Here is an 18299-nt window from a genome sequence, read left to right as displayed (position 1 = left end):
ATTGGGGAGCAAGAAGAAAGAGCTCCAGGATTTATCTTTTCCCTATTTTTAAAAAAATATTTTATGGGGCATCCAGGTGGCTCAATCAGTTGAGCGTCCAACTTTTGAATTCAGCTCAGGTCGTGGCCTCACAGTTCATGGGTTCGAGCCCTGCATGGGGCTCTGTGCTGACAGTGCAGAGCCTGATCCCAATCTCTCTCTCTCTCTTTCTCTCTCTCTCTGTTCCTCCCCCACTTGTGCTCCCTCTCCTTCAAAATAAATACAGAAACTTAAAAAAAAAAAACTTAAAAATATTTTTATTTTTTGGGTGCCTGAGTGGCTCAATCGGTTAACTGTCTGACTTAGTTTCAGGTCATGATCTCATGGTCTGTGAGTTTGAGCCCCGTGTTGGGCTCTCTGCTTTCAGCACAGAGCCCACTTCAGATCCTTTGTCTCCCTCTCTCTCTGCTCCCCCCCCAAATAAATAAACATTAAAAAAAAGATTTTATTTTTAGATAATCTCTACACCCAGCATGCTTGAACTTACAACCCCCAGATCAAGAGTCACATGCTCTGCTGACTGAGCCAGCCAGGTGCCCCAAAAGGGCTCCAGGATTTTTCTAAAGAGGAACATACATGGCTGTACTCAGGTTATAGATCAAACTGTTCTCAAAACCTAAAAAAGACATTTTAGCTCCTATGGAAAAGGACTCTTTTGCATTTCTTTTTTTTTTTTTTTCCAACGTTTTTATTTATTTTTGGGACAGAGAGAGACAGAGCATGAACGGGGGAGGGGCAGAGAGAGAGGGAGACACAGAATCAGAAACAGGCTCCAGGCTCCGAGCCATCAGCCCAGAGCCTGACGCGGGGCTCGAACTCACGGACCGCGAGATCATGACCTGGCTGAAGTCGGACGCTTAACCGACTGCGCCACCCAGGCTCCCCTCTTTTGCATTTCTTAAACCACTCCCCACCGCCTTTTTTTGTTTTGTTGTTTGGCGGTTTTATTTTTTTTTTAAAACAAGACAAAATCAAATTTAATAGGTATACTTATGGGGAATCCACACAGATAGGAAATTCTGAAGACAGGGAGGCCACATGAAGCTTATATGAGCTCAGGAAAGAGGTAAGGGTCTGAGGACACAAAGGGGAGAAAAGTCAACAGCAAGAAGGTGAAAGGAGATGTTTGGAAAAACTAGATGGCTCTTTTGGGCACATGAGCTCCATTGGTAAAGGTTGGGAGGGTGGCTGTTAATACTCTGCCCAGTGCAGGTTTTCCTTTCCAATGTGAATTTACACGGTTATGGGGGAGGCAAAGTGCTTTTTCTGCATCTGCTGGGTTTTTATTAATTTTAACTTGGAATAATCTTTATGCCAAAGTGGCACATTTTGGGGTGTCTCATCCTGCACCCCTTCAACTCCTCCGTCTGGAACTTTCCTGAAACTTCCACATGTTACAAGTTGAGCTGGCAAATAGTTGGTCTCCTTGAGCAAGTCTTGGTCCTGACGGTAGGCCAGTTTAGTTCATTTGAAGAGGCGGTGATTGAAGAGGCTGTTTTGGAAAAGCAATCAAGTCCTGATGGTTTCCCATGTCATTTGTCATCCGTGCACCTATTTGGTAATAGGAAGAAGACAGAACTTCCTGTAAAGAATATTCTGTCATCTCTGGCTATCCCTGAATGCAAGATCACACTACTTTGTCTTAAACACTCTATTTTCCCTTTTTTACACTATGTAGTGAAACTCCCCCAAATGCACAGAGCTCCTGGGCTTTCCAGTCGGCCTGGGGCCTATTATAAAATGCAAAGCGCAGGCCTGGGAGAGCTGGGGTGCTTCTAGCCAGCCATGCTGAAGCCCAATTAGTCCTGTCGTCCCATCCATTGGCGGTTAAGAACTTGAAACACAGCTGTTGTCTTCATTCCAGAGAGGAAAAGCAGAGTCTCTATCTGGAGAAGGATTTTAGTGAAAAGAGCCTGAGCTTTGAACCTGAGTGGACTTGACTCTGCCACTCTGTAGCTGCCGAACGTTGGCAACTGTCTCTATCTCTGTTTCCTCCTTAAGGTTTCAGGCATGGTAATTCCAAGCTTGGGGAGCTGATATGAGTTTAAACATTGATGGCATCATGGATACAAAATATCTAGTAGAATCCGCGGTTGCCAGCAGGTGCTTGACACTTTGTGGCTGTTATACGTGTTACTGTTCCATAGTTTCCCAGGGCTTTCCTCTGTCCTGGCTCATTGATCCTTCAAGTATTATGTCCTACTTAAGGACAGACAGGGGTGCCTGGGTGGCTCAGTTGGTTAAGCATCTGACTTTGGCTCAGGTCATGATCTCATGGTTCATGAGTTCGAGCCCCTTGTTACGCTCTGTGCTCTTTGGATCCTCTGTCCCTCTCTCTCTGCACCTTCCCTGCTCATGTTCTCTACCTCTCAAAAATAAATAAACATTAAAAAAATAATTGGGGCGCCTGGGTGGCTCAGTTGGTTGGGCGGCCGACTTCAGCTCAGGTCATGATCTCGCGGTCCGTGAGTTCGAGCCCTGCGTCGGGCTCTGTGCTGACAGCTCAGAGCCTGGAGCCTGTTTCAGATTCTGTGTCTCCCTCTCTGTGACCCTCCCCCGTTCATGCTCTGTCTCTTTCTGTCTCAAAAATAAATAAACGTTAAAAAAAATTTTTTTTAAATAATAAAAACAGACAAACCAAATCTCAGCAACAGGCTAGTATTATGGGGTGGCTCCTTTGGGGCATAGCATTATTGGGCAATGCTCTAACACAGAAAGAGCCCTTAGGAAGTGAACTTCCTTGAAAGAGCAATCATCTGCCAGTGGTTTTACCTCCAGTTCCACCTTTACAGCAGCAAACCATGTGGTTGAAAACAGACTGTGATTATGGACCTGGTCCCAGAAAGAGGGCATTTTAATGTTCCAGGTGGGACCAGAGGGATAAGTGATGACAGGAGACAGAGTGGATCCATGAAATAATGTTTGTATAACCATCGCCCAAAAAGAAATTGGAAAACAAGTGTGTATGAATCACTTCAGTCTTGTAAATCACTACATAAATGGGGTAAGAAATGTCAGGGTAGTAGTCTGCAATAAGGTTTGAGAAATAAGGACTTAGTCCAAGCAAAGGACAGATTTTGTTTGTTTTTATTTTTAAAGAGGCTTAGAGTTCCTCTTTAAACATTACAAAGTAAATATTTGTGTCAAACCGTGTTTTTAAAATGGCCTATGGAATGGGTTGTTCCAAGGATGGAATTTTAAACAAATTTAGACTTGAGTCACTTAGAAATCATGTTAAAAACCTCAGAGACTGTTATAATAACTGACATGAAAGCAAGATTCATGTCATTAATTGAGCAAATTATCGGTGTATATGAGGCTTCTGTTTACTTTTTCTTTGAAAAAGAAATGTACAGAAAACCTAAGAGAGGTTTCTTAGGTAGGATCATTTCATTGTGTAAAGGATGTTCATTATGTTGACCAAGTCAGGAAAAATGAGTTAAATCATATCCCCATAGGAAAGTGTCATACATTTTATTTTTTTAAACATTTTTTAATGTATTTATTTTGAGAGAGAGAGAGAGAGAGAGAGAATCCCAAGCAGGCTCTGAGCTGTTAGTGCAGAGCCTGGGGTGGGGCTTGAGCCTATGAACTGTGAGATCATTACCTCAGCAGAGATAACGAGTCAGATGCTCAACCAACTGAGCCACCCAGGCGCCCCAAGTGTCATACATTTTAGAAAGATTTCCATGCAGAGTGATTAGAAGTGTTATTTCTCGGGGGCACCTGGGTGGCTGGGTTGGTTAAGAGTCTGACTCTTGATCTCAGCTCAGGTCTTGGTCTCACGGTTTGTGAGTTCCAGCCCCGTGTTGGGCTCTGTGCTTATGGCATGGAGCCTGCTTGGGATTCTGTCTCTCCTTCTCTCTGCCTCTCTCCACGCAGTGCGTGCTCTCCCTCAAAATAAATAAATAAACATTAAAAAAAAAGAAGTATTATTTCTCAAAACATTAGGAAGAAGCCAATAAATGAGGGTTGGAAGCAGAAAAATTATTTACAACTGTAAAATATTACAAGAGTAAAATACTAACATATAAATGGTTATCTCTAATAAACAACACAAATACATTCCAATAGTCCATTTATAGATTGGCTCTTGGGAACTTGGAGCTTATTTTTCCAATGAAACAGTGCTGTAAGCATCAGTTATGTTCTCACAAAAGCTTAGCCAAAACAGAATGTAGCCAAAATGCCATATACCTGCGGTGGAAAATAGCAGAAGATGTTATTGCAGTTCGGGCATCTAAGTACAAAGGGAAAACAATACAGCTGGGTTAGAAACAGTATTCATTTTGGGTCTCGTATTGGAGGAGTTGAACAAGACAACTGGAGAGGTTCTGAATGAGCACCCGTGTCATTTCACTTGGGAGTTATATGGTCTCTCTTTTTTCTTTTTTTAATTTTTTAGTGTTTATTTATTTTTGAGAGAGAGAGACACACACACAGAGCATGAGTGGGGGAGGGGCAGAGAGAGAGGGAGACACAGAAGCCGAAGCAGGCTCCAGGCTCCGAGCTGTCAGCACACAGCCTGACGTGGGGCTTGAACTCATGGACTCCAAGATCATGACCTGAGCTGGAGTCGGACACTTAACCGCTGAGCCACCCAGGTGTGCCTTGTCTTTTCTTCTTCTTTTTAAAATTTTTAATGTTTATTTAATTTTGAGAGACAGAGCATGAGTGGGGGAATGACAGAGAGAGAGAGGGAGACACAGAATCCGAAGCAGGCTCCAGGCTCTGAGCTGTCAGCACAGAGCTGGACATGGGGCTTGAACTCATGAACCGTGAGATCACAACCTGAGCCGAAGTCGGATTCTAAACTGACTGAGCCACCCAGGCACCCCATTGTCTCTTCTTTTCTTAATATGCTTGTATCTCTGATTAACTGTTACTCAAATCAGCCATGATTAGTGTTGTTCTTAGGCTCATAAGTGGAATGAAAAGGGTGAGATGGAAAAGGACAGTAACTTTCCTAAGGTAAAGCCAGGTGATGAAAAATGTCCCTATTGCAGGGACACAGAGAGGGAACGGCCTGACGTGGCACCCCTGAATGGTGGGCAGTGACGGGTAGAAAAGGGTGGTGCTGAGTGCATGGTTTCCCTTGGGTGGTGAGGAAGACGTGCCAGCTCAGACATGTCCGGCCCAACTCCTGCTTCCTGGTCAAAGCTTTCAGGGGTTGTGGATGGGAAGGGGTAGGGGCGTGTGAAGGGGGGTTGGGGGTCAGATGGGAAAGGAGGTGGCAGGTGCATCTGGCTACTGTCCTTATACAACATTTGTCAAGCAGGTCCTAGTAATTTAAGGATTACCCTGTACTGTATACACTTCAATCTCCTCCACTCACCCCGCTTTCCCCCACGTTTCCCCAGTTTCTGACAACCGTGCACCTCTGCTTTAGAAGTGGAAATTATTATCCATCATACCCGCTCCTGAGAAGTTAAGAAAAAATGTAGCTTGAGAGGTTATAAAAGGTCCAGAAGAAAGTGGTGACCAGATAGTCTGCTTCAGCCAGAATACATTCCTGGGATGTGAACGGTGCATAGACACTTGGTAGACGGGGGGAACGGTATTAGTGGAATGTGAAGTCACGTTGTTTTGTACACAAGTTTTCTCAGCACGTTAATGTTTTGCGCTGCTAGGCAACAGCCTCCCAAAGCAAAGCAAACTAACAAAGCTGAATTCAGCGAGCTGTGAGGCATTGGAGTACAGCAAACACCCTTCTTTCTTTCTGGTAGCTCAGGTGGTTACAGGCTTTATTTTGGAAAGGCTATTGCACGGTGGGCTTGAATCTTTGTGCTTTGCCCATATTTCCCTAATTCAAAGGCCTCCCTTTTTCATCTCAGCTACCTGCTCCTTTATTTTACACTTAAAGAAATTTTTTTTTAAGTAGGCTCCGTGCCCATCGTGGGCTTGAACTCACGACCCCAAGATCAAGAGTCACATGGTCTATCGATTCAGCCATCCAGGAATCCCCTACCTGCTCCTTTTACTTTAAATGGTCTTCCCAGTTTTATTGGTATATAATTGACATATTGTATTAGTTTAAGGTGTACAACATAATGATTTGATATATGTATATATTGCAAAATAGTCACCACAATAAGTTAACATCCATCACCATACATAGTAACAAGTTTTTTTCTTTTCTTTAAAAAAAATTTTTTTTTTTAAATTTATTTTTGGGACAGAGAGAGACAGAGCATGAACGGGGGAGGGGCAGAGAGAGAGGGAGACACAGAATCGGAAACAGGCTCCAGGCTCCGAGCCATCAGCCCAGAGCCTGACTCGGGGCTCGAACTCGCGGACCACGAGATCGTGACCTGGCTGAAGTCGGACGCTCAACCGACTGCGCCACCCAGGCGCCCCTTTCTTTTAAAAAATTTTTAAATTTATTTTGAAAGCGAGAGAGCAAGAGCGAATGCGAGAAAGAGAATAAGCCAGGGAGGGACAGAGAAAGAGGGAGAGAGAAACCCAAGCAGTCTTTGCACTGTTAGCACAGAGATCTGAACCCATGAATAGTGAGATCACGACCTGAGTCAAAAGCAAGAGTCAGACGCTTGACCGACTGAGCCACCCAGGTGCCCCCCAAGTTTTTTTCTTGTGATAAGAACTTTTAAGATTAACTCCCTCAGCAACTTTCAAATATACAATACTATAGGCACCATACTATACATATACATCACATTCCCAGAAATTAACCTTGTACCTGAAAGTTTGTACCTTTGACCCATTTTCCCCAATCCCAAGCCTCTGGCAACCACCAATCTGTTCTCTGTTTCTATGAGATTTTTGGGGGTTTTACATGTAAATGAGATCATATGGTATTTGCCTTTCTGTGTATGATTTATTTAGCATAATGCCTCTATCTAGGTCCATCTATGTTATTGCCAATGGCAGGATTTCCTTTTTTTTTTTTAATGGCTGATTAATATTCCATTTTAAATATATTATCTATATATCTCACATTTTCTTCATCCATTCATCTACAGATGGACACTGGGTTGCTTCCGCGTCTTGGCTATTGTAAATAATGTTGTGATGGACATATGGGTGTAGGTATCTTTTTGAGATAGTGATTTCATCGCCTTCAGATAAATATCCAGAAGTGGAATTGCTGAATCATATAGTAAAAGTAGGTAGCTATTTTAAGTCTTTTGAGAAAACCGTCATACTTCTCTGTCCTTCATAGTGGCTGCACTGATTTACACTCCCACTAACATTGCACAAGGGCTCCCTTTTCTCCGCATCCTCACCAGCATCTGTTATTGCTTATGTTTCTGAGGACAGCCGTTCTAACAGGTGTGAGGTGACATCTCATTGTCGTTTTGATTTGCATTTCCTGATGATTAGTGCTGTTGAACATCGTTTCACGTACCGGTTGGTCATTTGTATGTCTATCCTTTTATTTACTTATAGGTTTTTTTTTTGTTTTTTTTTTTTTAAGTAATCTCTATGCCCAATGTGGGGCTTGAACTCATGACCCTGATAGCACGAGTCACACGCTCCACCAACTGAGCCAGCCAGGGGCCCCCTATTATTTTCCTTTATTTTATTTTGTAAAGATTTTAAGTAATCTCTACACCAAACGTGGGGCTGAACTTACAACCCCACGATTTAGAGTCGCATGTTCCACCAACTGAGCCAGTCAGGTGCCCCAGGAACAAACAAAAGTCTTAAAAAGCAGAATAGAAACAAATCTAAACTGAGGAAACTGAGGACAAGTGAAGACACCAAGAAAAGTGCCAGATGTCTGAGCCGATACAAAAGAAAAAAAAAAGTAACGAGTGACACCACTTCAAATCAAGCGCAGAAAGATACAGGGGGACTATACTATCCTACACTTCGCTATCCTATACCTGCACATCCTAACCTATCCTATAACCTATTCCACCCTATCTTCAGAGGACTCAGTGGTACCTGCCACACACATTGAGGTGGGTGCTTTTACCTCATTCACTTGTCCCTTTTAAATCTTACTATTATCCCTCCTTTAGAAACAAAGAATCTGAGGGTCAGAAAGGTTAAGAAAATTGCCCAAGGTCACACAGCTGGTAAGTGGCATTCAGATATCATTTTGCTATATTATCTCTAGAAAACAAACCCAGGGTTTTTTGTACTTTTTTTTCCTTTTTTTTTTTTTTTTTTTTTTTTTAAAGGGGCTTGGCTATTTCTTGCAGAAGTGGTTAAACAATCTCCAGGGCAGGGATCTGTGGTCACACACGATTCTTTAATCTCCACAACCCCGGCACAGAATAAACATTTATCAGGATGGTGTTGAAATATTTACCACGCTCCCGGCAGCTCTCCCCACCTTTTCACCTTTGTGCTTTTGCTCCAGCTCTATCTGGAACGTTCCAGGCTGGTAGGCATTTCCCCAGACCCAGCTCCTACCCCTCCTTGCAGTAGCAGCCCCCTTGCAAAGTCTTCCCTGTTCGGATCCCTGCCAAGTGGCGGGGCCCGGCGGGGAGGGGTGGGGGGTGGGGGGTGAGGTCTTCACCTGTGCTTCGGGTATCTCACGTTGTGTCAGGAGCACATCCGTCAGCTCCCTTGCTCGAGTGTCCCCGTGTGGGGCAGGCGAGAATCTGGCCAGAATCCTCCCTCCCCCTGCTGCTAGCCCAGCGCTCGGGTTACTGTGTGCGCTGAAGAAGAAAACGCAAAGCTGACGGATCCAGGGCGCATTTCGCAGTTCAACCACCACTTCATTTTCAAAAGGACTTTCCCTGTGGAGCAACACGGATTTGGGAGGCAGCGCGGTCGGCCTGAATCCTGCAGCCAGGCGGAACGGGTGTGTGTGCGTGGGTAACCGTGGACACCGCCCCCTCCCCCCCCAACCCGCGCAAGTCTTTGTTAAGTTCCTCGCCTGCCCGGGGCACAAAGGGAAGGCGAGACCCGAATGCGCGCACAGGTGGAGACGCGGTGCCCGCAGGGCACTGCCGGGCCTTCTCCGGACCCCACAGGCCGCGCTGCGGTCTGGGTGACCCCTGCCTCTGCCCTGGGGTGGGGGTGGGGAACACCGAGTCACGTAAAGAGCGCACTGACGCTCCGGCCCGCCCCGGGCCGCAGTCTCCCGTCTCCCGCAGCCACACAAAGGCCGGAAGTGCGCCCGAGCTGGCCTGTGGAGGCGACCTCTCTAGGACTCAGGAGGCCCCAGTTCTCGGTGGTTCTCTAGGCCAGCGGGACGCGTACCGGTAGCGCCATGCCCTAGACCCGGACTCCCAGGGCGTGTTCCCAACTCCGGGGGCGGCAAAATGAGTTAAAAGAAAAACAAAACAAAACAACGACAACAAAAACCTGGAGACCGAATCCAGCAAGTCGTGAGAGCGAATGTCCCCTTAAAATGTATCCAGGCCTGAGTTTCAGCTGAGGGGTCGGAGCACAGTGTATTCTTTATCACGGTGGCTGCCCCAGGAGGAGGGGGAGGGGGAGGGGAAGGGGGGGGGAGGAGGATGGGGAGGAAATGAGGCCTAGAGAAGGTTCTCTCCTGCTCAGGGTCTCCCGGTGACAGATTAAAGGCAGAACCCAGGACTTGTGCCACCGTGGCCTGTGCACTTGCCATTGCCCGGGGCTCCCTCTCATCTGAAATGAACACTGAAAATTAAAACCTACGAGTTCAAAATGGCAGGAAACCTCAAACAGTGTCAAAAACCGATCAAGTGGAGTGTGCAAGAGTTCAGAGAAGACCATCTCATACCCGTTAAAATGGCTACTAACAAAAAAAACCAAAACAAACAACAAGTGGTGGAAAGGATGTGGAGAAATTGGAACCTTTGTCCACCAGCATGGCTGGTGGGGATGTAAAATCTGTGCAGCCACTGTGGAAAACAGTATGGCAGCTCCTCAAAAAATTTAAAGGAAAATTACCATGTTATCCAAGCAATTTCACTCCTGGGTATAGACCCCAGAGAATTTAAAGCAGGGACCTGAAGAGATATTGTATGGGTTTGTTCATAGCAACATTGTTCAGGATAGCCCCAAAGTAGAAGCAAGCCAAGTGTCCGTCGATGAATGGATGAACAAAACACAGTACATACATACTATGGAATATGATTCAACCTTAAAAAGGAAGGGAAAGTTTGACACTGATCCTACTATGGTAATCTTTTACAATATTTAATTGTATCAAATGGTCACACCCTACACCTTAAACTTACATTGTATTATATGTTAATTATACCTCAACGAAAGAGGGGAATCTATCCTATTTAAAAAAATCACACAAAAGGGATGCCTGTCAGTCTCAGTTGGTAGAGCCTGGGACTCTTGATCTCAGAGTCATGAGTTCAAGCCCTATGTTGGGTGTGGAGCCTATAAAAAATAATCACATTAGAAAAAAAAATCACATTAGAGGAAAACCCTAAGACAGGAATTAATTTGGGAAAAATTTTAGGCAATGCCCAAATCTTGTTTAGTCTCACAAGAGGCACTCAAATCAGGACCCTCTGGAAAGTAGTAAGTGTGGCCAAACTCCAAGGCATTTATTAGGATTTCTTATACATCTGAGAATTTATGTTGGTCAGAAATCCTAGCAAAGGTGGAAATGCTTCCAGTTTAACTCAAGCCAAAAGAAATGTTAGAAAGGCTGCTCTGGAGGGGTGCCTGGGTGGCTCAGTAAGTTAAGCATCTGACTCTTGATTTCAAGAGATCTCATGGTTTGTGGGTTTGAGCCCCGTGTCAGGCTCTGTGCTGACAGCTTGGGGCCTGCTTGGGATTCTCTCTCCCTTGCTCTCTGCCCCTCCCCCACTCCTCTCTCTCTCTCTCAAAATAAACTTAGAAAAAAAAAAAAAAAGGAAATTAGAGACTGAAGAAATAGCTGATTTAAAGGTTTACTTCATATGTTAGAAGTAGATCCCTCTGTCATACCATTTGCCACGTGTTGGGATTTTGTCTCAAAAGCCAGGCCTACTGATACAAGTATCTGGGTCCAACAGTCAGTTCTGGATGAATCCAAGCCCTCCTGTCCCTTAGCATAATAACCTCAAGCTTCATCTGTGTTGTAGCATGTGTCAGAATTTCCTTTCTGGGGTGCCTGGGTGGCTTAGTCAGTAAAGCATGTGACTCTTGATTTCAAGGTTGTGAGTTCAAGCCCCACATTGGGCATAGAGCCTACAAAAAAAAAAAAAAAAAAAGAAAGAAAAAGAATTTCCTACTTTTTAAGGTTGAATAATATTGCATTGTGTGGATAGACCACACTTTGTTTATCTATTCACGCTTGGATGAACATTTGGGTTGATTTCACTTTTCTTGACCTTTAAAGAAGGAAATGGCATAATCTCACCTGTGTTGTCAGAGCATCAGGGATGACTGGAAAGACAGGTGACCTGGGAGGACTGTGCACTACTGGATGCAGACACATTTAGACAGGAGCAATCTGGGTGGAGAAAAGGACCAGAGTGAGAGCATAATTTAGCTTTGGATGGTTGGGAGGATAAAGAAAAATCTGAAGGAAGGAGAGGAGGTAGAGGGAAGAGAGGTTGTTTTGGTTTTCTTTGGGGATGGGGTCGGTGGGGGGGGGGGGGGGGAATCAAGCTGGAATCCGAACTCTTGATTCTGAGGGGTCTTCAGGACATTCAGGTGGAAATGCTGGGGGACAGGTGTGAAAGCGGTGTGAGATGACACAATAATTTTAAGAGGGATCAGCAAACACAGTTGAAAGGAAATGCCACCCAGGGTTCCTGGCAGCCCTACAGTTTTTTATTTTGAGAGAGAGAGTGCACCCACACTTGCGGGGAAGGGGCAGAGAAAGAATTCCAAGCTGGCTTTCGAACTCACGAACTGTGAGATCATGACCTGAGCATAAGCCAAGAGTGGGGAGGCTTAACTGACTAAGCCACTCAGGCGACCCCAGCCCCTACAACTTCCTAAAGCTGCTGGGAGAACCTCTCCAAATCCGTTAGCATGGTACATAGTGCCCTCTCGTGACAATAAGGTGCAACTGCAGCTGAGCCTACAAGCTAGGGAGGAAATGTTTTTCTGAATCCTGAAGGCGGCAGTTCTGTCCCTTAGCTGAAGGAAATCTGACACTGACTCACACACTGTTTTAAGATCCTCATGTAAACACTGGGTGCTCAAGGGTCCAGGGAAGCTGACTGCTCGCTCAGTAAGTGCTGTGAGCCTAGGAGGCACCTGTGAGCACAGTAGGAATGGTTCGTGGACAGATGGAGGAGAAAGGCAAGGTCAAAGGGGTGTAGTTAAATGAGAACAGTGTGTATATTGAAATTATTTTGGGGTCACCCTCATGGTTCCACATTTCCTTTCAACTATTTTACGAAAAAATTTTTTAATGTTTAGTTTTGAGGGAGAGAGACAGAGCGTGAGCAGGAGAGGGGCAGAGAAAGAGGGAGACACAGAATCGGAAGCAGGTTCCAGGCTCTCAGCTGTCAGCAGAGAGGCCCATGCCGATGCCAGGCTTGAACTCATGAGCTGTGAGATCATGACCTGAATCTAAATCAGACGCAACTAACTGAGCCACCCAGGTGCCCCTACTTTCAACTATTAATGTACAACAATCAATATTTAATTTTCCAGCCAGGCAGCTTTAGTTTGAATAAATTATCTGCCTGGGTGGTCCCTAAGAAACAGAACTACCTGGAAAACATTTTGCTTTGGGGTTCTTTCTTTTTTTAATCTTTCTTTCTTGTTTATTTTTTTATTTTGTTTTTAGTACACTCCACACTCAATGCGAGGCTAGAACTCACAACCCTGAGATCAAAAGCTGTGTGCTCCACTGACTGAGGCAGCCTGGATCCCCTTGCTTTGTGCTTCTTATCTCCTTCTAACTGGCCCTGTCACAGTTAGGGAAAGGTCATTTCAGAAGTCTGCACATTTCTTTCTTTTTTTTTTTTTTTAATTTTTTTAACGTTTATTTATTTTTGAGACAGAGGGAGACAGAGCATGAACGAGGGAGGGTCAGAGAGAGGGACACACAGAATCCGAAACAGGCTCCAGGCTCTGAGCCGTCAGCACAGAGCCCGACACGGGGCTCGAACTCACGGACCACGAGATCACGACCTGAGCCGAAGTCGGCCGCTTAACCGATGGAGCCACCCAGGCGCCCCTGCACATTTATTTCATACTACACCCAGAATGTCCCAAATGGCAGAGACCTCCCGGTGGTAGGCGGTATCAGGATGAGGTTTGACTATAGTGAATGAGATTCCAAATGAGAGCAGCTTAAGCAAGACAGAGGATTATTTTTGTCACGTTTGTAAAGTTCAGGGCTGGATTGGTGGTTCCACTGGCACCTGGTACCCTGATCCCTTCCAGCTTTCTGCTCTCCTATCCCCAGGGTGTGGTTCTCAATGTCACAGTCCAGGATTGAACTCCAGGTACCACATCCATTCCCAAGGAGCAGGAAGAGGAAGACCAAAGGGGGGAGGACGGCTCACCCCTTCCCTGTAAGGGCCTGACCTGAAAAGTGCATGGAACACTTCTGTTGTCTTGAGGAGTGAATAAATTAATAGAGTTTTGAACAGCACTTGGCTTAAGAATGCCTTTCTTTCAATAACAACCATGATAGTAATACTTAATATAGCTAATAATGTTTGAATGCTTCCTATGTACCTGCTACTAAAGAGCGTTACCTGTGTTAGCCCACTTGACCCTCTTCAAGTGGGATATTTTCCACACTGGTGCTATTTCACAGACAAGGAATCAGGTAGAGAGATCATACAGTTATGAATGGCAGTTATAAATTCCAGTCAAAACCATTCAATTGTATTCCAGAATCTGCTTGCTTAACCAGTAAGCCATACTAACTCAGTGTACTCTGTTTTGTCTATATATATTTTTGGAGGGGTATTTAGTATTATATTAGTAACTTATTCCCATATCTAAAGACAAATTGTTCTCAGGCCACTGCAGCCTGGCCCGTGCTTGGTTCTCCAGACCCCTTACACAGCCTGGGTAGAGAGGAAGTGTGGATGGGATGTGGGATATGCCTGAAAGCTGGAGACAGAAGGGCTGGGAGAGTTCCTAAAGAGGAGTGGCAAGTACCAGATTCAAGGTCAAAGGTGGGAAACTCTGCTGCAAACAATAAGCTATATAAATTGGGACATCCTGCTCAACCCCCAGGAAAACATGTATTCATTCCTGGCTATTTTGTTTTTATTCTGTTTAAAGCTAATGTGGCTGGGTTTCTTTTTTTATTTCCCACTATTTGTTGTTGGTGTGTAGGAAATCTATTGATCTCATGTATTTGCTTGTCACCCACATTTTTGAACTCTATTTTAGTGAAGTGGCCATTGATTTTCTTGAGTTTTCTAGGTAGGAAGACGTAGCCTCTGCTAATAAGTGTCATTCATTTCATGACTGTCAATATTTGAACTTCTCACTTCCTCTTGTCTTAAGGAATTAACTTAGAAATTCTAGAAAAATATTGAATAATTGTGGAAATAGGCATTCGTGATATTCCTGACATGAATGGGAATGTGCTAATGTTTCGTAGAAGTATGGGAGCTGTTTTTTTTTTTGGTTTTTTTTTTTTTTTTTTTTTTAACATTGTATATATTTTTCCAGGGTAACAGAAACTGTTGGCGCTTACCTCCAAATAATCTTCCTCCTTATTCTGTGCTAAAAAATGCCCTCTGATTTTGAGAAGAATTGACAGAAAACTCTTAATCTCAGGGGCTCAGCCTGTGGCATGAAACTGACTTTGGTCGGTGAGATGTAAAGGGAGGTCGGCTGGGGGTGGGTGGGTCTGTCTTCCTAGGAAGGTTTTCCTCGGCGATAAAAGGCATGAATTGTGGGAGGAAGAATTTAGCCCATTATCTCAAGGCCGTGAGTCCTGACTTTGAGCTGAAATAGGCTTCTGTCTCCTAACACCTAACACCTGCTGCAGTTATTATTGTGACCAGTAGGGGGCGATCCCAAACCCATAGAGAAGGGGGGCTGTTGTGCCCTGAGAAAAATCCCTCGTTTGAGCCATCTGCAGTCAAATACGATATTCCTTGCAGCTGAGGGGCATTCCTAAATGACACATTTGTGCAGGAAGCCTCCTTCTGTCACTAGTTTATTCTGAGTTTTTGCCTAAAGTAGGCACTGGGAGTTGCAGTTCAAAGCCAAATGCAAGCCCTTGAGCCAGAGCAGGTGAGAGCTAGGAGTATCGGGTCAGCAATGAAGAAATTCTGGGGCAGCCATGGGGGAGAAGCAGATCCAGCGGGGCTTAGGAGAAGCATTCAGTCGGGTCTTTTCAGTTTGGCCACCCGGGGTTCCTTCTTCTCTCTGCCAGCTCTTCGTTTAGGAATGGTCGATAGCAATTATTCACCTCTCAGGTAGAAAGCATTTCCACTTCCTGGAGCTCTCCTGCTGTCGGGGATCTACATCCAGCCACCTTGGCTTCCTAGGTTCCGAGGGAGCTAACGCATTTCCTGGTACTTAGGCAGGAGGAGACCCGGCCCAGGTGCGCGCGGCCAGCCTGCACCTTTGCCTTTGGACCACGAGGGGGCGCGCGAGCAACGCTGAAGCTGCGTCTGGAGCGCTTGAGAGGAAGGTCTGGGAGGAGGCTCTTCACCCAGGGTACGCAGGCAGGGTGGGGCCGTGTAAGGGGGCTAGAGGGAGAGACGAATGAGGTCTGAGCTGTAGCGAGGAAAGACGCAGAAAGGAACAGCACGGATCGGTTTGGAGGCTGGTCTTGGGAGCAGCTACGCTGGGAGTGCAGGCAATACTATTGGAGGTGGATCATCTTGAAAATTCTTCCTTGGATGAGAAGCAGGAAGCTTCCAGATGCTCCAGCAGCAAGGATCAGGTGGAGTGAGCAATCAAGGGGGCTGAAGCAGGAGGCCTGTGTGGGACATGACAGCCTAGGGAGGAGCGTGCTGCCAGAAGTGACTCAGATCAGACTCTACCCCACAGCTCATAGCCAACCTCTCAGCAAATTCAGTGCTCATCGGGTCCATCCGCAAGTCCCCATAGGCTTGATTCCCAGAATATATCCTGACTCTGGCTGCCTATCTTGACAGCTACTACGACTGTGATCCAAGTCCTTCCCCCGGCCTTGTATCTAGTCTCCCTGTTTCCACTCTTGCGTTGCCATGGTCTGTTCTTCACATAACAGCCAAAGGGATATTGTATTTTTAAAGTTTATTTATTTATTTTGGGGGGGGGGGAGGGAAAGAGAGAATTCCAAGCAGGCTCTGCACCGTCAGCATGGAGCCAGACGTCGGGCTCCAACCCATGAATTGCGAGATCATGACCTGAGTTGAAATCAAGTGTCTGAGGTTCAACCCACTGAGCCACCCAGGCACCCCAAAGGGATATTTTAAAAACCTAAATCAAATCATATCACCATCTTTGTTAAAACCTACCAGGCAGTGCCGTTTGCAGTAGAAACTCCTTCCCAAGGCTGACAAAGCTCTTATACAATCTGGCTGCTATCTGTCTTTTCAACATCTTCTCTTATGACTCTCCTCTTGTTCATGATGCTGGAGTCCACTGGTCTTTATTCTGCCTTTCAAGCACCATGATTGTTCCTGCCCTGGGGACTTGGTCTTTGCTGTGCCCTCTGCCCCAAATGCTCTTCCCCCCGGTTAACCCATCTTTGATTCCTTTCCTTTCACTTGGAAAGGGACAAAAAAGAGATGAGGTGATGGGGTGGTGTGGGATGCTTAGATAGTGTGGAAATTAGCTTCCCTCAGTGTCTTTCTGGAAATCTTCCCTGATTTTTCTATCTGATAGCATAGAAGGAGTATGTGTTGGAATTAGTGATCATGGTAGTGGTCACGGGAGGAGGTAAGCTTTGGGTTGAACCTTGATGGAGGGTATTGTTTCAATAAACAGAATTGGGGCAAGCTCCAGGCAGGAAAGGGTGGTACCTACTTGTCCTGCTTGGTCTCCAATGCTTAGAGTACCAAGCAGAAAATCGATACTCAGTATAGAATTCTTGAGTGAATGCACCAATAAATAAAAGAAACAGGAGAAAACACTAAACATATCTGACAATCAGGTCTACTTGGCTGGCATAGCAAGATTTAGTAGCACGCTAGGCTGAAAAGGCAGCGTTCAGCCAAACTGAAGAGGACCTTAACAGAGACTAGGGTTAAGTCTTGTAGCCCTTTGGCATCTCCTGCCCATCCCTGCAGTCTAGCTGGTGAACTGTCCCCAGAGGAATCTTCCAGAGAGATGAGGTAGTACTAAGGGACTGAGGAACTGCCAAGGAGATAGTTTGTGGCAGTGAGGCCCTCCTGGGGGGGGGGGGGCAACTTTAAAGTGCCCTTGAACTTAGTTCTGCCTGCAGGAGGATCTGTTGCTGGTTCTCTGTTGGGCAGGTGGGAGGTGCTCAGGGAAGGACACACATTTGGTCCTCTGGGCCCTTTATCCTCCCTGGTGGGCCTGGGCATGCCCATGGCCTAGCCCCACTCTCAGTCACATCCCTTGTCAGGTCCCTGTGGCCCTCCACTCAGCCATCTCATGCCCGACTGGTCAGGAACGATTTTTTTACCTCTTCTTGGCCAGCTGTCTTGGCCTTCACACCTCCTCTGAAATCTGAATCCATCCAGGAAGTTTCTCTGGGTGTCTGAGTGGCTCTGTGTCCCTCTCCCCTTCCCCCACAGCTGGCCAGGACTGGGGTCTTCTGAGGTTCCTTTTCCTGACCCACTCCCAAGCCATGTCCCCTGTCCTAGGTGGGGTGGGGTCTCACATTTCAGTCTGCGTTAGCCCTGGCCTGTTCTGTGGACTTTGGGTTTCCTTATTGATCTGAAATTCTCCCATCACGTGGTTTTCTTTATTTGTTCAGTGTCATGTGGTTTGAAATATCAATGGCTATATTTTTCCCTCTTGACTATTGGGATATCCCCACCTGTAGCCCTATACTGTTTATTTGTTTGTGTTTTTGTCTTGGAGGAGAGGAATATGGATTTCACATAGACTGAAGAAGCTATTTCTCAGCTTTGATTTCCAAACTTGGTCAAAGTATCAAAAATAAAAAGTATAATCTTAAAATTTAGAGTTTCAAGAAAAATAAAAGAGTCAGCTTAGAATTCTGAATGCTTAATGAGCTCAGCTCAGCTCATTTCACTTGGAGAAATCCAGTGTAGAGGCTGAGGCTGGGAAGGAAAGGAAAGTCTCGTCATAGAGATTAGCTTAATGAAAAGGTCAAGTGTGAGCTCTGCTCTGTCTTTTTGGGTTTAAACCTGTGGATGGTGGTGGGTAACCTGGTTAAACACACACACACACACACACACACACACACACACACACACACGCATACAAGTGAACATCAGATTCCTGCTTTCCTGGGAGTGTGTCCTGGAGAGAGGAAGCCTCTCGAATGAGCT

At 45.6% G+C, this 18299-nt stretch overlaps 2 protein-coding genes across 3 annotated transcripts in view; one reads left to right on the top strand and one right to left on the bottom strand.

Annotated features, from left to right (window-relative positions):
* The window catches only part of GJC3 (gap junction protein gamma 3), an 80019-nt gene that overhangs the window by 18474 nt on the left and 43246 nt on the right, over nucleotides 1–18299 (top strand). The window lies entirely within an intron of this gene.
* ZKSCAN1 (zinc finger with KRAB and SCAN domains 1) overlaps nucleotides 1–18299 on the bottom strand; it is a 63724-nt gene that overhangs the window by 41023 nt on the left and 4402 nt on the right. The window contains exon 2 of the mRNA XM_060649436.3: nucleotides 11306–11398. The gene's annotated coding sequence lies outside the window, so the exon portion shown is untranslated. The remainder of the gene's footprint in view (nucleotides 1–11305; nucleotides 11399–18299) is intronic.

The sequence above is a fragment of the Panthera onca genome, chromosome E3 (assembly GCF_046562875.1).
Source record: "Panthera onca isolate mPanOnc1 chromosome E3, mPanOnc1 haplotype 2, whole genome shotgun sequence".
NCBI classification, from domain to species: domain Eukaryota; kingdom Metazoa; phylum Chordata; class Mammalia; order Carnivora; family Felidae; genus Panthera; species Panthera onca.
The sequence above is the reverse complement of the archived record's forward strand: the minus strand, read 5'-3'. Positions and strand labels throughout refer to the sequence as shown.